This window comes from Diabrotica virgifera, chromosome 2, assembly GCF_917563875.1.
Source record: "Diabrotica virgifera virgifera chromosome 2, PGI_DIABVI_V3a".
Classification (NCBI taxonomy): domain Eukaryota; kingdom Metazoa; phylum Arthropoda; class Insecta; order Coleoptera; family Chrysomelidae; genus Diabrotica; species Diabrotica virgifera.
The window spans coordinates 61,107,730-61,121,711 of NC_065444.1; the positions used below are offsets into that span (position 1 = coordinate 61,107,730).

Consider the following 13,982-nt stretch of genomic DNA (forward strand, 5'->3'; position numbering starts at 1 on the left):
TTAGAGAGAAATCGAAAAACTGTTACGCACTGAAAAATGATCATGAAAAGGACTATATGGATATGTAAACATTACTAGAATGTCATTCTACTTCAAAATGTCATCATTAATTTAAAGAGATGGCTTTTGAATGTTCTTGGATAACTGTTATTTTTATAATTGCAAATTATAATTCAGTTAATAAATGTGATAATTTTTTCACTAACTATGTATTCAGTGATTGTAATAATTTATTCGTACAACAAAAACTAATACTCAATCGAGAAAAGAGGAAAAATGTTAAAGTGATTTTTTAATAATATATTGTTATGGAACGCTTACAATTTTGAACATCTTTAACAACAAAATACTTGGATCACAGAATATATTATCCTGATGTATTCTCTGCTTGGATCTTCCACAAATAATACACAATAAATAACTTTTTATTAGGTTCGCGTCTTAAATCAATTATTTATCAAATACACTATATATCACTAATATTTAATCAATAACTCAACATATTCCCGATGCAATGTCAAATATTTAAAATTGTCACTGATTGTCAGTGTCTGAGTGCGTTGTAAGACAAAGATAGATTTGGAAAATATTACCACGGCATTGTGTTCATTTTTTTCGAATCGTGAAAAAACCAATAAATATTTTTGAAAAATTTAAACGCAGAATGAAAGACTAAATTATTACCGAGTGCCGAAAGTCCCTTAGAACAGCGGTTCTCAATCTTTTTGAGTCATGTACCACCTACAGTTCATTTATTATTTTTGGTACCACCTATATGTTTAGATTGTATTACCAAGACTTACTAAGTACTACTATTTTAATTTTTTGTGTGTTTTGTGTACCACCTCAAATAGTGATATGTACCACCAGTGGTACATGTACCACAGTTTGAGAACCGCTGCCTTAGAATAAATAAAAAGTTTATTTTGAATGAGATATTTGAAATTAAAAATCACACTAAATTTTCTCTTAGTTTTTCACCCCTGTAACTTATTAAAATAAACATTAAAGAAGTTATCAGGGACTTTCGGCCCTCGCTAATAACGTAATCTTTCATTCTGCGTTTAAATTTTTCAAAAATAGTTATTAGTTTTCTCAGGATTCGAAAAAAATGAATCCCCATTTGAATAGCATTGCAGCCGAAAATACGTAACGATCCTCTTAAGGATGACGTTTAAATATTTTTTTACTTCTTTCTTATATTCTTATCATGGATAGATTCGCATCAATGCAGTCCTTTTCCTTTCTTTCCTTTTTATGGCCTTGGCATACCCAAGTAGCACCGAACAGGTTTATTAAGTCTTTTAAGGATGCTAGAACAAGCTATTAATAATTGTAGAATAGATTCGAGATATAGACAACTAATACATAATATATATGAAAATGCAACTATGATAGTACAACTAGACGAAAATACAAATCCCATCCCTATTAAGAGAGGCGTGAGACAAGGAGACGTAATATCGCCAAAGCTTTTCAACCTAGCACTAGAAGACGTCTTCAAAACGACAAATTGGTCAACCTATGGCATTAACGTTAATGGCAAGAAGCTAAATCACCTCAGATTCGCTGACGACATTGTGATTATAGCGAGCTCATTCGAGGAACTGCAAATTATGATAGAGGAACTCGCAGGCAGCTCCCAATACGTCGGTCTAAAAATGAACATGAAGAAAACAAAAATAATGACAAACACAGATGACCCCAGACGCATAACTATAAATGGCAGTGAGATAGAAAAAGTCCAGGAATATATCTACCTAGGCCAAATCCTGAAACTTGACAAAGAAAACCAAAGTGCGGAAATTAATAGGAGAGCAAGACTAGCATGGGCAGGATTTGGAAAACTTGGTTGGATACTTAAGAACCGCAAAATACCTCAATATTTGAGGACCAAAGTGTTCAACCACTGCATCCTTCCTATCATGACATATGGGTGTCAAACCTGGACCCTAACCAAGGCAAATATGAATAAACTAGCTACAACAAAAAGAGCTATGGAAAGAGCAATGTTAGGTATACGACTGTCAGATAAAAAGAGGAGCGACTGGGTAAGATCAAAAACAAAAGTCGAGGACATAACAACAAAAGTTGCCAAACTTAAATGGAGCTTTGCAGGCCACACTGTTAGACAAAAAGACCAACGTTGGAATGCCACGATACAACATTGGAGACCTTACCAAAGTAAACGACCGAGAGGAAGACCACAGATGAGATGGGTTGATGATATTAAAAGAGTAGCCGGAACGAATTGGAAATATGTTGCTCAGGATAGAGACCGATGGAAGGAGTTGGGAGAGGCCTATGTCCAAACGTGGACGATAGAAGGCTAAGAAGAAGAAGAAGAAGGATGCTTTAAAACTGTAGAATAAAACTAAAATTAATACCATTTGGTTTTTAAGTAAACCTTAAGGTTGCAATAAAACCGCTTTCAGCATAAAAGGGCCCACTCTGAAAGAGGGCAATAAAACCAAAAATAAAAACCTTCTTAAAACTTTGTTTTCTTAAGCAACTGGTTTTAAAGCTGCTGTGAAAGTGCTTTTAAAACCATGTTAAAAGACACTTTAAGTGCAGGCAGTTTTATAGCAAACTTAAAAAGGTTTCTTAAATGAAGACTTTTAAAGACAATTTACCATATTAAATGATTCTTTAAACCCATATACTTCATGGTAGGGGAGCCCAAGCGGGGATTTTTGCAGTTACTCGAGCGCGTCAGATTATCATATGGGGAGAAACCTGGTACCCTGTAGATGTACCTCTACCATATATTGGCTCTTAACACAGGGGAGTTCGTTAAGGGGGGCCCGAAAATAAAAATCTATCCTTAAAAAAACTCGAAATTGTCAGATTAAGATAAGGTAAGTTAAGTACATGCAAAAGAAAGTACATTTCAAAAATCTGACGATTTGAGCCGGGCGTAAGGAAATGGGCGAGTCCCAAAATTTCACAAGAATAAAGCGAATATTTCGCGAAATAAATGACAGATCGAAAAACTAAAAAATATGTGCTCAATATTTTTTAAAAATCTATCAAATGATACCAAACACGACTTCCCACGGAGAGGGGTGGGGGGTAAATTTAATATTTTAAATACGAATTCCGCGATATTTCGCGAAATGAACATCAGATCGAAAAACTGTAAAATACACTCATTTAATATTTTTAAAAAATCTATTGAATGGCACTAAACACGACCCCCACGGAGGTGGGGTGGGGGGTTACTTTAAAATCTTAAATAGGAGTCATTTTTTATTGCAGATTTGGATTCCTTACGAAAAAATAAGTAACTTTTATTTGAAACATTTTTTCGAATTATGCAGAGATGGCGTTATAATCGGAAAAAACGATTGTTGGAAATGGAAAATTAAATTAAAAAATGGCAAGCGCCCACTAAAATGGAAAATGTTACTTAACTTTTTTTGGTTTTAGGACCTACTCTTCACAACCCAATAGGTCTCCAAAGCGCTCGAGTGACTGCACATTTAGCATACTTTGCTCCCCTACCATCATATAGGTAAACAAATTCTTACATGTGACATGTGTTATGATAGAAAGATACGTATTTGTAACCATAAAATAATAAAAAGTACTTGGTAATTTCGGACTGTCAAGGTAGAAAAACACTTGCGCACCCAACTTTATTAATATTGTTAACAAAAATAGGTCTAAATAACCCAGGCACCCTAAAATTTCTGACTTTTGGCGATTAAAAAATAAAAATATTAAAAAAATTTAAATCCGAAAAATATTAATTTGAAATAAAAATACGTTTATCTACAATTTTAATGTTTTAATGTTAAAATAAATCGAATTTATGTCTTAAAGACGCTTATTTATAATTTTTATGTAAGCCTTATATTGTAATATATCATGGCTTTCAGCATCTCCAGAAAGCAATATGGCCGAAATCCAAATACAGTTGAGTCCGCGAGTCTTTACCCGTGCGTCCTCATTTAAAGCATACGAAATAAGTCGTAAATTTACTAAACGCAACGGCAAGTGGATATTATTCCGATCACGGGTTATAGTATAAAATTTGACGTTATCAAATAAATAGAATGTCAAATTTAAGTTTTGCTTTAAAATTTTGGTGCATAATTACAGCTACATTTGAAGTTGCTTAATAAATTATTTTATTATCATTGGTTAATAAATAAATAAACAATTTATAAAAGAATTCAATAACATATTTTCTTTTTGTTATTTTATTTACTTTGGCGGAACCTTAAACACAAGCATTCAACTGTGTCAACAATGAGGTTAGCTTTGTACGTTGTCAAAATTTATCGTAAAATAACATAAACTTATTACAAAATTTTTAACTCCAATATAAAATTAGTTGTGAAAACAACTGTTTGTATACTATAAAAAACTTCAAAATGCAAAAATTCGACAAATAACAGCAAAATATTCAACAAACTGACAGCCACAAAAGTAAACAAACCAAAACGTCAGAAATTGTACTTAAAATATATGAAGACATCCCCAATCGTCTTTCTTTGTACCTATCTCTTTTCAATGCACTGAGTCTAAATCGTTCATAAAAATAACATGTGTTTTTACTTAATAACAGACGGCAGCTGGTTTGTCATTAATTTCATGCGTGGAAGAGAATGATGCTAAATAAAAAGTATGTGTTTTATCTCGCCAGGTATTAATGACGCACGGGTAAAGACTCGCGGACTCAACTGTAAAACTATTTGGTCTATCGACAAGAATTTTTAAGATCGAATAGTTTTATTTTATACCTTTCCAAAAGCATATATCCTACATAAATGCTAGGTTGCCTTGAAATTAAAACCGTTTAGTTTTAATGTTGCTGTCAATAATGCCAGTCGGTTTTAATGTGAATCTAACCTAAAATCGAGGGTGTCGTAGTGCTGTGTGTGTTGTATTTTTCTTTTAAAATGACCAGTTCGTTTATATTTTAAGTACATGCGACTTATTTCTTCCATACTAACTGTACCTACTTCTACTTTTTACTGTGTCTACAACACACTACACCACTGTTTCGCTCTAAAACAAATGCCGACCATTTTGGACATGAAAGAATAGGGGATGTCTTTACGATAACCAAATTGATTCAGTTAAGAGCGTTTGGTTTTAATATAGCCTACTAATTGCTTTTAAGAAAGCAACTTTAAAGAAAACTAAAAAAATAGTTTTAAGGCATATGTTTTACTGACATAATAGTCTTAAGATCAAGTAGTTTTAATAATAGGTTTTATTAGTATCTAATATTAGGAGTATCTTTAAAACTGCAATTCGCGGCGTGCAAGTACTTGGAAGGGGAAACGAGAAACGACCCTGCGCGAGTCGCGGAGAAATATTGCAACTATCTTAAATAATTCATATTGTCAATTGAAATTGTCAAATTGACGTATATTTCGTACCTTCTGTCAATGAAGCAAAAAAATTATATATTGCTCCACAATATTGATATGATATGCAATTATTATATAAAGGTAAATTTAATTAATTTTATTTTGCTTGCAGTACTGCATTTTAATAACTAATTTTATTTACTACATACAATTGTTCACGTTTTCATAACATAACCTGAATCTTATTTTTTCTTCTTATTATTTTTTTGGACTATGGCCTTGACAATTATCCAGTAACCAGGACTAATATAATTGGCCAATGTAATTAAAAGTGCGAATTTTAGTATAGAGCGTAGAAATAGGGGTCGCTTTGCCGAACTTGCACGGTCCCAATAAAAGTAAAAGGTAACAAACTAGAATCTAATAAAACCAAACAGCCAGGAAGTTCTTCATAAAACTGATTAGTTTTAAAGTGAACTGAGAATAAACCATTTTAAAATTAATTAAGATTAATTAGTCTTATTTGGTACTCTTATTAGATACTTTAAAACTAGTGACAAATGCTTAACAGTTTTAAAGTTCTGGCAGTATATCTACAAGGTAACTTTAAAACCATTATCTTCTTATTTACCACAATAAAACCTTATAAACCTTAAGGCCATGGGTCTAGAATAATCACCGAACTAGAATAATTACCAAAGTAATCACCGACGTGCCTTTTTTTCTGCCATATATAATTTAATGCGTTAGAAAGAAATCGAAAAACTGTGACGCACTGAAAAATGCTCATGAGAAAAAGCATACTATGGAACGCTTACAATTTTGAACATCTTTAACAACAAAATACTTGGATCACAGAATATATCTTGATGTATTCTTTGCTTCTATCTTCCATAAATAATACACAATAAATAACTTTTTATAAAGTTCACGTCTTAAATCAATTATTAATCAAATACACTATATATCAATATTATTTAATCAAAAACTCAAAATATTCCCGATTCATGTCAAATATTTAAAATTGTCACTGATTGTCAGTGTCTGACTGACAATATGCTGACAATATTCTATTCGACTGAGTGCGTTGTATGACAAAGATAGATTTGGAAAATATTACCACGGACATTGTGTTCATTTTTTTCGAATCCTGAAAAAACCAATAAATATTTTTGAAAAATCTAAACGCAGAATGAAAGACTAAATTATTACCGAGGGCCGAAAGTCCCTTAGATTAAATAAAAAGTTTATTTTGAATGAGATATTTGAAATTAAAAATAACACTAAATTTTCTCTTAGTTTTTCACCCCTGTAACTTATTAAAATAAACATTATAGAAGTTCTCGGGGACTTTCGGCCCTCGCTAATAACGTAATCTTTCTCAGGATGCGAAAAAAATGAATCCCCATTTGAATAGCATTGCAGCCGAAAATACGTACCCATCCTCTTAAATAAAACTAAAATGTTTTTATTGTGCTACTTGGGTAGCCAATTGACCAACAGTGCATAGTCGCGAATGTAAGAATGGTTACACAGGAAACCTCAACAGTTTAACCGGATTGAAAATCGAAACGTCAAAACAAAGATAAAATGTAATCCTCATTACAATCAGTTGTGGTTTCCTCTTCTTCAAGTGCCATCTCCGCGACAGAGATAGGCAATCATCATAGCTATTTCTGACTTTGGAGACGGTTGCTCTGAAAAGTTCATTTGGTGTAGATCCGTACCAATCTCTCATTTATACGATATTCTACGTCTCCCTATACTTATTTTTTCTTGAATCTTTCCCTGCATTATCAATTGAATCAAGTTGTATCCCTCTTCACGTGTAGTATGTCCGAGATATTACAATTTGCTTGTTTTGATTGTATTGAAGATTTCCTTTCCTTTAATAATCTTTCTCAGACCTCCTTGTTTGTCACGTGTTCTGTCCACGATATTTTCAGTTGCTTCAATGATGCCGCATTCAAGGTCCAAACTTCCATTCCATAAAACAAAGTCGAGAAAACATAGCGCCTAGCCAACTTAACTCTTGCTTTAAGTTCACATCTCTTGTGCAGAGCACTCTTCTCATTTTGGTAAACTTTGCTCTAGTCTTATGGTTTAACCCCACATAAAATAATATTTCGCCAATATGAGACATATACCTACTCGTAATACCTTTAGTAAATCTTATTTAATTGATTATTCATTAAATGTAACCTTGCATGTGCATGTTCAATATTGTCATGTATATGTAAGAAGGAAGTTATTATCTCTAAATCTAGTGTAAAACACAAAATAGTCCTGTCAATAGACTCCACACTATTTTTCGTAGATTTTTCTAAATTTTGAATCTCTAATATTGAATCTATAAAACAAATATTTACGTTATAATAGTAATTTTAAAGAATATTTTTATGGGAACCATAATAATATTATAGTCTGTGGGAACTACATACATAGTATGACTGTCTGTCTATGTGTGCTATAACTCTTAAAATAAAAACCTTGAAAGAAGAGTCTTGAAACTAGGTGCAATTTACCTGTTTTCTCAAGGAAGAATTTATAATGGAAAATAATAGTTCATACTCCATAATTTTTTCTGATTCACTTTTTGGTAGGGGAGCAAAGTATGCTAAATGTGCAGTCACTCGAGCGCTTTGGGGACCTATTGGGTTGTGATTATTAGGTCCTAAAACCAAAAAAAGTTAAGTAAAATTTTCCATTTTAGCAGGCGCTTGCCATTTTTTAATTTAATTTTCCATTTCCATTAATCGTTTTTTCCGAATATAGCGCCATCTATCCATAATTCGAAAAAATGTTTCGAATAAAAGTTGCTTATTTTTATGCAGAGAATTCAAATCTGCAATAAAAAATGGGGGCTCCCATTTAAGATTTTAAAGTATCCCCCCACCCCATCTCCGTGGGGGGTCGCGTTTGGTACCATTCGATATATTTTTCAAAAATATTAAATAAGTGTATTTTGCAGTTTTTCGATTTGATGTTTATTTTACTAAATATCGCGGGATTTGTATTTAAAATTTACCCCCCACCCCTCTCTGCGAGGGGTCGTGTTTGGTATCTGTCGATAGATTTTTAAAAAATATTGAACGTGTAGTTTTTAGTTTTTCGATCTGACTTTCATTTCGCGAAATATTCGCCTTTTTCTTGTGAAACTTTGTGACTCACCAATTCCCTTACGCCCCGCTCAAATCGTCAGATTTTTTAAATATACACTGTTTTGCATGTACTTAACTTACCTTATCTTAATCTGACAATTTCGAGTATTTTTAAGGATAGATTTTTTTTTTCGGGCCCCCCTAAACGAACTCCCCTGTGTTAAGAGCCAATATATGGCAGAGGTACATCTGCAGGGTACCACGTTTCTCCCCATATGATAATCTGACGCGCTCGAGTAACTGCAGAAATCCCCGCTTGGGCTCCCCTACCATTTGGTTTTAAATAGTTTACAATCACATTTACAAATCAACTCCGCATATAGTCATACTTACATAACCAAAATAAAAACTTTGCTCTCTCAAATGCAAAAAACTAGAAAACTTATTTTTGTTTGGGTAAAAGCACTCAGATATCACATTCAATCAACAAGTTGATAAAGCGGCTAAAGAAAGCATACAGTTGGGAGAAGGTGTTACACCCTTATGAACATTAGATGAGGAAATAAATATTGCTAAGGATAACTTATATAAAAAATGGTCTAAACAATACAAACATTTCATTTTGACAAAAGGCGCAAGATATACATTGCTAGAACCCGATACTTGAAAAAATTACTGGTTTAAAAATATTACAACCAGAGCTGAAAGTATCTTTAGTAAAAAGATAAAAAAAGTATCTAAGATACTAAAAGTATCTTAGATACTTTTATTTAAGATACTTTTTGGTTCATTTAAAAGTTACTTTTACTTTAGATACTTCTTAAAAGTATCTAGTATCTTTTATCTTTAAAAGTATCTTTAGATACTAAAAGTATCTTAGATACAAAAAAGTATCTTAGATACTTACTCAGGACCTGAGAAATAGATACTTTTCATGATCCGACAAGCTTCGACCTGTCGCGCCGGCCGTAGCGGGAGAGACGATGTGTATTGTTCTTTGCATCCCGCCCGCCGGCCCGCAGCATTATTAAGTGATTCAATAAATTATGATCCCTGATCCCTGCAATGTAGAGTAGAATACCTAAAATCCTATGGTCAAAGAAATCAAAATAAAATTATAAAATTAACATTACGGTTGTATCTACAGGGTGCAGGGCGCAAAAATATATATCCACTGATATATATCTTGATACTTATCTATAATAAATATCAAGATCAAGATATATATCAATATTCTATTTCCTTTCCTACATTTCAGTTTTATAAAGTTTGACGGGAATTAATGTTTTTAAGTTATTTTATAATATTATTGCTTTTCTGTTTTTATTTTGATTTATATTGAAGACTTAAGAGTGTATCAATTTATTAATTATTTAAGAAGGAATTTATGGTTTTGTTTCAAAGGCATCAAAGGTTATATTTTTGTTAATTTTGTTTCTTATTTTTATCTTTTATGTATCTATTAGCATTATTTGTTTTTTCGCTTTAGCGTAATATCATTTCACATTTTACTAGCATACTTAATTTTTTATTTAGCTTTACATGTTTTTTTTATATTTACTTTTGAATAAACTTATTATTTCTGCTTTTTTTCCATTTTGTAACTTTTTTCGAAAATATATAAATATCACATTTGGATATATATCCGATATATATCAAATATATCCGATATTTTGATATTTATATTTATATAAACTATCATGATATTTTTGCGCTCTGACAGGGTGTCCCAATTCCCAATGGTGCAGTAAAGTTCGATATATCTGATACTGTACAAAAAAAAACCTATTTATAAAAATTGTGGACAACTTTAAATTTCACGTTTTAAAATTATTTACTTTTATACAGGCAGGGTGTTTCATATTTCCAGGATTAACTAATTAATATTTTTTTAAATGGAACGCCCTGCCCCTGATATATATTTTCATCTTTTTGGATTCTTTGCATTAAGCCGATTCAAACAATCTCAATACTTGGGGTCTACAATTAGAAGTTTAAGAGATACAGGGTGTTAAAAATCTTATTTTTTGAAGTTTAAGTAGTTATTGCAGCGTGGTCCTTGTAAAACCATTCAAAAAATAATTATAGTAGTGCTAACAAAATTAGGGTCGGGGCCACATAAAACTTGACAATTTTGTTTCAGATGGATATATATGAGAATTGTCAAGATAAAGAACTAAATGTCGATGTTGACATGACATTTACTGAACCTGAATCACCTGAACCTGACCCTTTTACACCAAGTGAAGATGAAAAAGAACCCTACATATGTTCCTGAAATTCCTGAAACAACAACAAAAAAGAAGTTCAGAAATTTTTTTGGCGGTGCCTCCTCTTCAAAATCTTCGGAAAAAACCTATGAAAATCAGGATTCAGATTCAGACAACTCGGCTGCTACTAGTGCTATTGCTGCTAGTAGTTTTACTAGTTCTGTTTCTGTAACTAATAGTCAATCCTCACATCATAATGCAGCAACCTCAAATCTCTTTGATGGGAAATATTTTGAAATTACGCAACAAATGTTAGAAAAACTTGACGGGACAAGAGACATTATAGATAAGTGTAGAATGTGTTTACCTAATAACAAATATTTAAAGGGAAATTCAGGTTCTATTAGTAACTTCTTAAAACATTTTAAAACGAAACATTCAACATTTTATAAGGATTATTTAAGTTCTAAACTTACGAAAAAACTGGAAATTAAAAATATCAATGATAGGCAAATGAACATTAGACAAATGATTACAAAGACCGAAAATGTTACACAGGATAAATTTAACAGAAGACTTCTTCAGTTTATTGTAGATACCATGTCACCTTTGTCGTTGTTACAAAATCGTAGCTTTTTAAATTTATTGAAGGGAATTACTCCTTTAAAAATTGTATCCAGGCCTACAGCTGTAAAAAAAATTTCCTCTATGGTGTCTGAGAACAAAGAAAACTTAAAATTAACATTACATGATATCCGTTACGTCTGCACGACGGCTGACATTTGGTCATGCAAAACCCGAAGTTTTCTTGGTGTTACATGTCATTGGATTGACGACAAACTTCTACGAAAGTCAGCAACGCTAGCATGTAGAAGATTTTCTGGAGCGCATACACACGACCGTATAGCTGAACTATTAGAAGACATACATACTGCTTATAATCTACATCCAAATAAAGTGTTAGCAACAATTACTGACAACGGCTCAAATTTTGTCAAAGCATTTGGTGTTTTTGGTATAAATAATGTTTTACACTACACTGGTGACGACGGTGAACATCAACAACAAGTGCCAAAAGATGATATCGACATCATTGAGGAAGATCAGGAAGATATTTTGGAGGATGAAGAGAATATTCCTGACATATTTGAAAACGAAAATTATCTCCTTCCAAATAATTTAAGTGACAATAATTTGATCATGATCATACCTACTTTATCTGAACACATACGTTGTGCAAGTCATACACTTGCCCTAATAACAACTACTGATATTATGAAAATAATTAATTCAACCAGTTCTCTTAGATCAAAACATGAACAAGCAATAGCTAGGTGTAATCATATATGGAAAAAAGCAGGTCGTCCTAAATCAGCTGAAGTGATAAAAAAAGTATTAGGACATATTTTAAGTTACCCGGGTGTGACTCGTTGGAATTCCATGTTCGATGCTCTGAACCAGATTCTTAAGTCTAAAGAAAAACTGGAATCTCTATACGAAAAATTAAATTTTGCAAAACAAGATCGGCTCAGAGATACTGATCTAAATTATTTAGCAGAATTATGCCAAATACTAAAACCGTTTGCTTTGGCACTTGACATTCTTCAAGGCGAACAAAATATGTACTACGGTTTCCTTCTACCATCAATCGTAAGCTTGTTTGTTAAAATTGAAAAGCTTAAAACCAATAAGTTTAAATATGTGAAACCTATTTTGAACGCGCTGACAGTATCTTTAAACTCCAGATTTGAAAAACTTCTTAAGTTGACTAACCAATCTGCAATAATTGCTGCAGTTACTAATCCTTTATTTAAAACACGTTGGCTTACTGCATTTCGAGGAATCAGGAATATCGAAAATGACCTTAGTGAAATTAAGGATTTGGTAATTACAGAAGCTATAAAAATTATGAAGGAAAATGAGGAACAATTAAAACAATTTGATGTAAGTACAAATAACATTACTACTGTAATGAAAAGTAACAAAATGCAAAACGACTTCTTTGAATTTGATATTAACTCCGATCTTCAAACGCAAAACGAAAACACTGGCTATACTGATTTAGATTATAAACGACAAGCTGAGCTGCAACTATTACAACATTTGGCCGATTCTGAAACCAACATACAAATGTTAAAAAAATATAATATTATAGAACAATTATTTAAAAAGTTCAATACGCCATTACCTTCTTCTGCAGTTGTTGAAAGAATGTTTTCTTTTGCAACTGTTATTAATTCACCCCGACGTCATGCCTTGTCTGATCATGCTTTTGAAAATTTAGTTTTACTAAAAGCTAGTGGTTATACTAACTAGTTATTAGCTACCAAAATGTTACTATTTTTTATATCCTATCCTATTGTGTTTGAAAATTTAATTATGTTGAATGTTCTGTTTTTAATGCATAATGCATCTTATGCTGTTTTTAACACACGAATTTATGTTTATTTTATATTGTTTTGAAAATTTAATGTTTGATTTTTGTTTTCAATACATAGTTATTAGTTTGTAATAACTTAACGCCTTTTATTTCTTATCTACCCCAAAGCATAAGGTATACCATTTCAAAGTACCTGCTGGCTTAAACTAAAATTGTATGATAATTTAAAGGGTTAAAATGATGTTTTTAAAACAAAAGTATCGACAATCTACTGTAGAGTAGTAGAGTACCGAGCACCTTTATATTATACCCTAAAAGTATCTTAGTTACTACAAAAGTATCTAAGTATCTTAGATACTAGAAAAGTATCTAAGTATCTTTGATACATAAAAGTATCTTACATACTTAAAAGTATCTTAGATACTTAAAAGTATCTTAGATACTCAAAAGTATCTTAGATACTTGAAAGTATCTAAGATATTTTTACTCTAAATACTTTTCCGGTATTTTGTATCTTTAGATACTTTCACAAAAAATTATCTTAGATACTTAGTATCTTAAGATACTTTTTGCCTCAAGTATCTTAAAAGTATCTAGATACTTTTAAAAAGTATCTTTTACAGCTCTGATTACAACTATCCGAGAAGTTCCATAACAACCATATCTCGGATGTAGTTTGGACATGCTTGCTATCAGGCACATTTATACAAAATAAAAATTATTGATAATAGTCTAAGAGCTAGTGAACCCTCCGAGTTACGGTCTTCCTGTAAGTCTAGAAATTTGTATAGTGATAATTCTTCTTCTTAAAGTTCCATCTCCTAGCGGAGGTTGGATATCATAATGGCTATGGTCACTTTGTTGGCTGCTGCTCTGAACAGTTGTAATGAACTACAGTTAAACCATTCTCTAAGGTTCCTCAGCCAGGAGATGCGTCTTCTTCCTATGCTTCTTTTTCCTTAGATCC

General features: G+C 32.0%; 1 protein-coding gene across 2 annotated transcripts in view; it reads left to right on the forward strand.

Moving 5' to 3' along the window:
* Window positions 1-13,982, forward strand: part of LOC114329294 (uncharacterized) — a 40,814-nt gene that overhangs the window by 12,612 nt on the left and 14,220 nt on the right. The gene's annotated exons all lie outside the window — the stretch shown is intronic.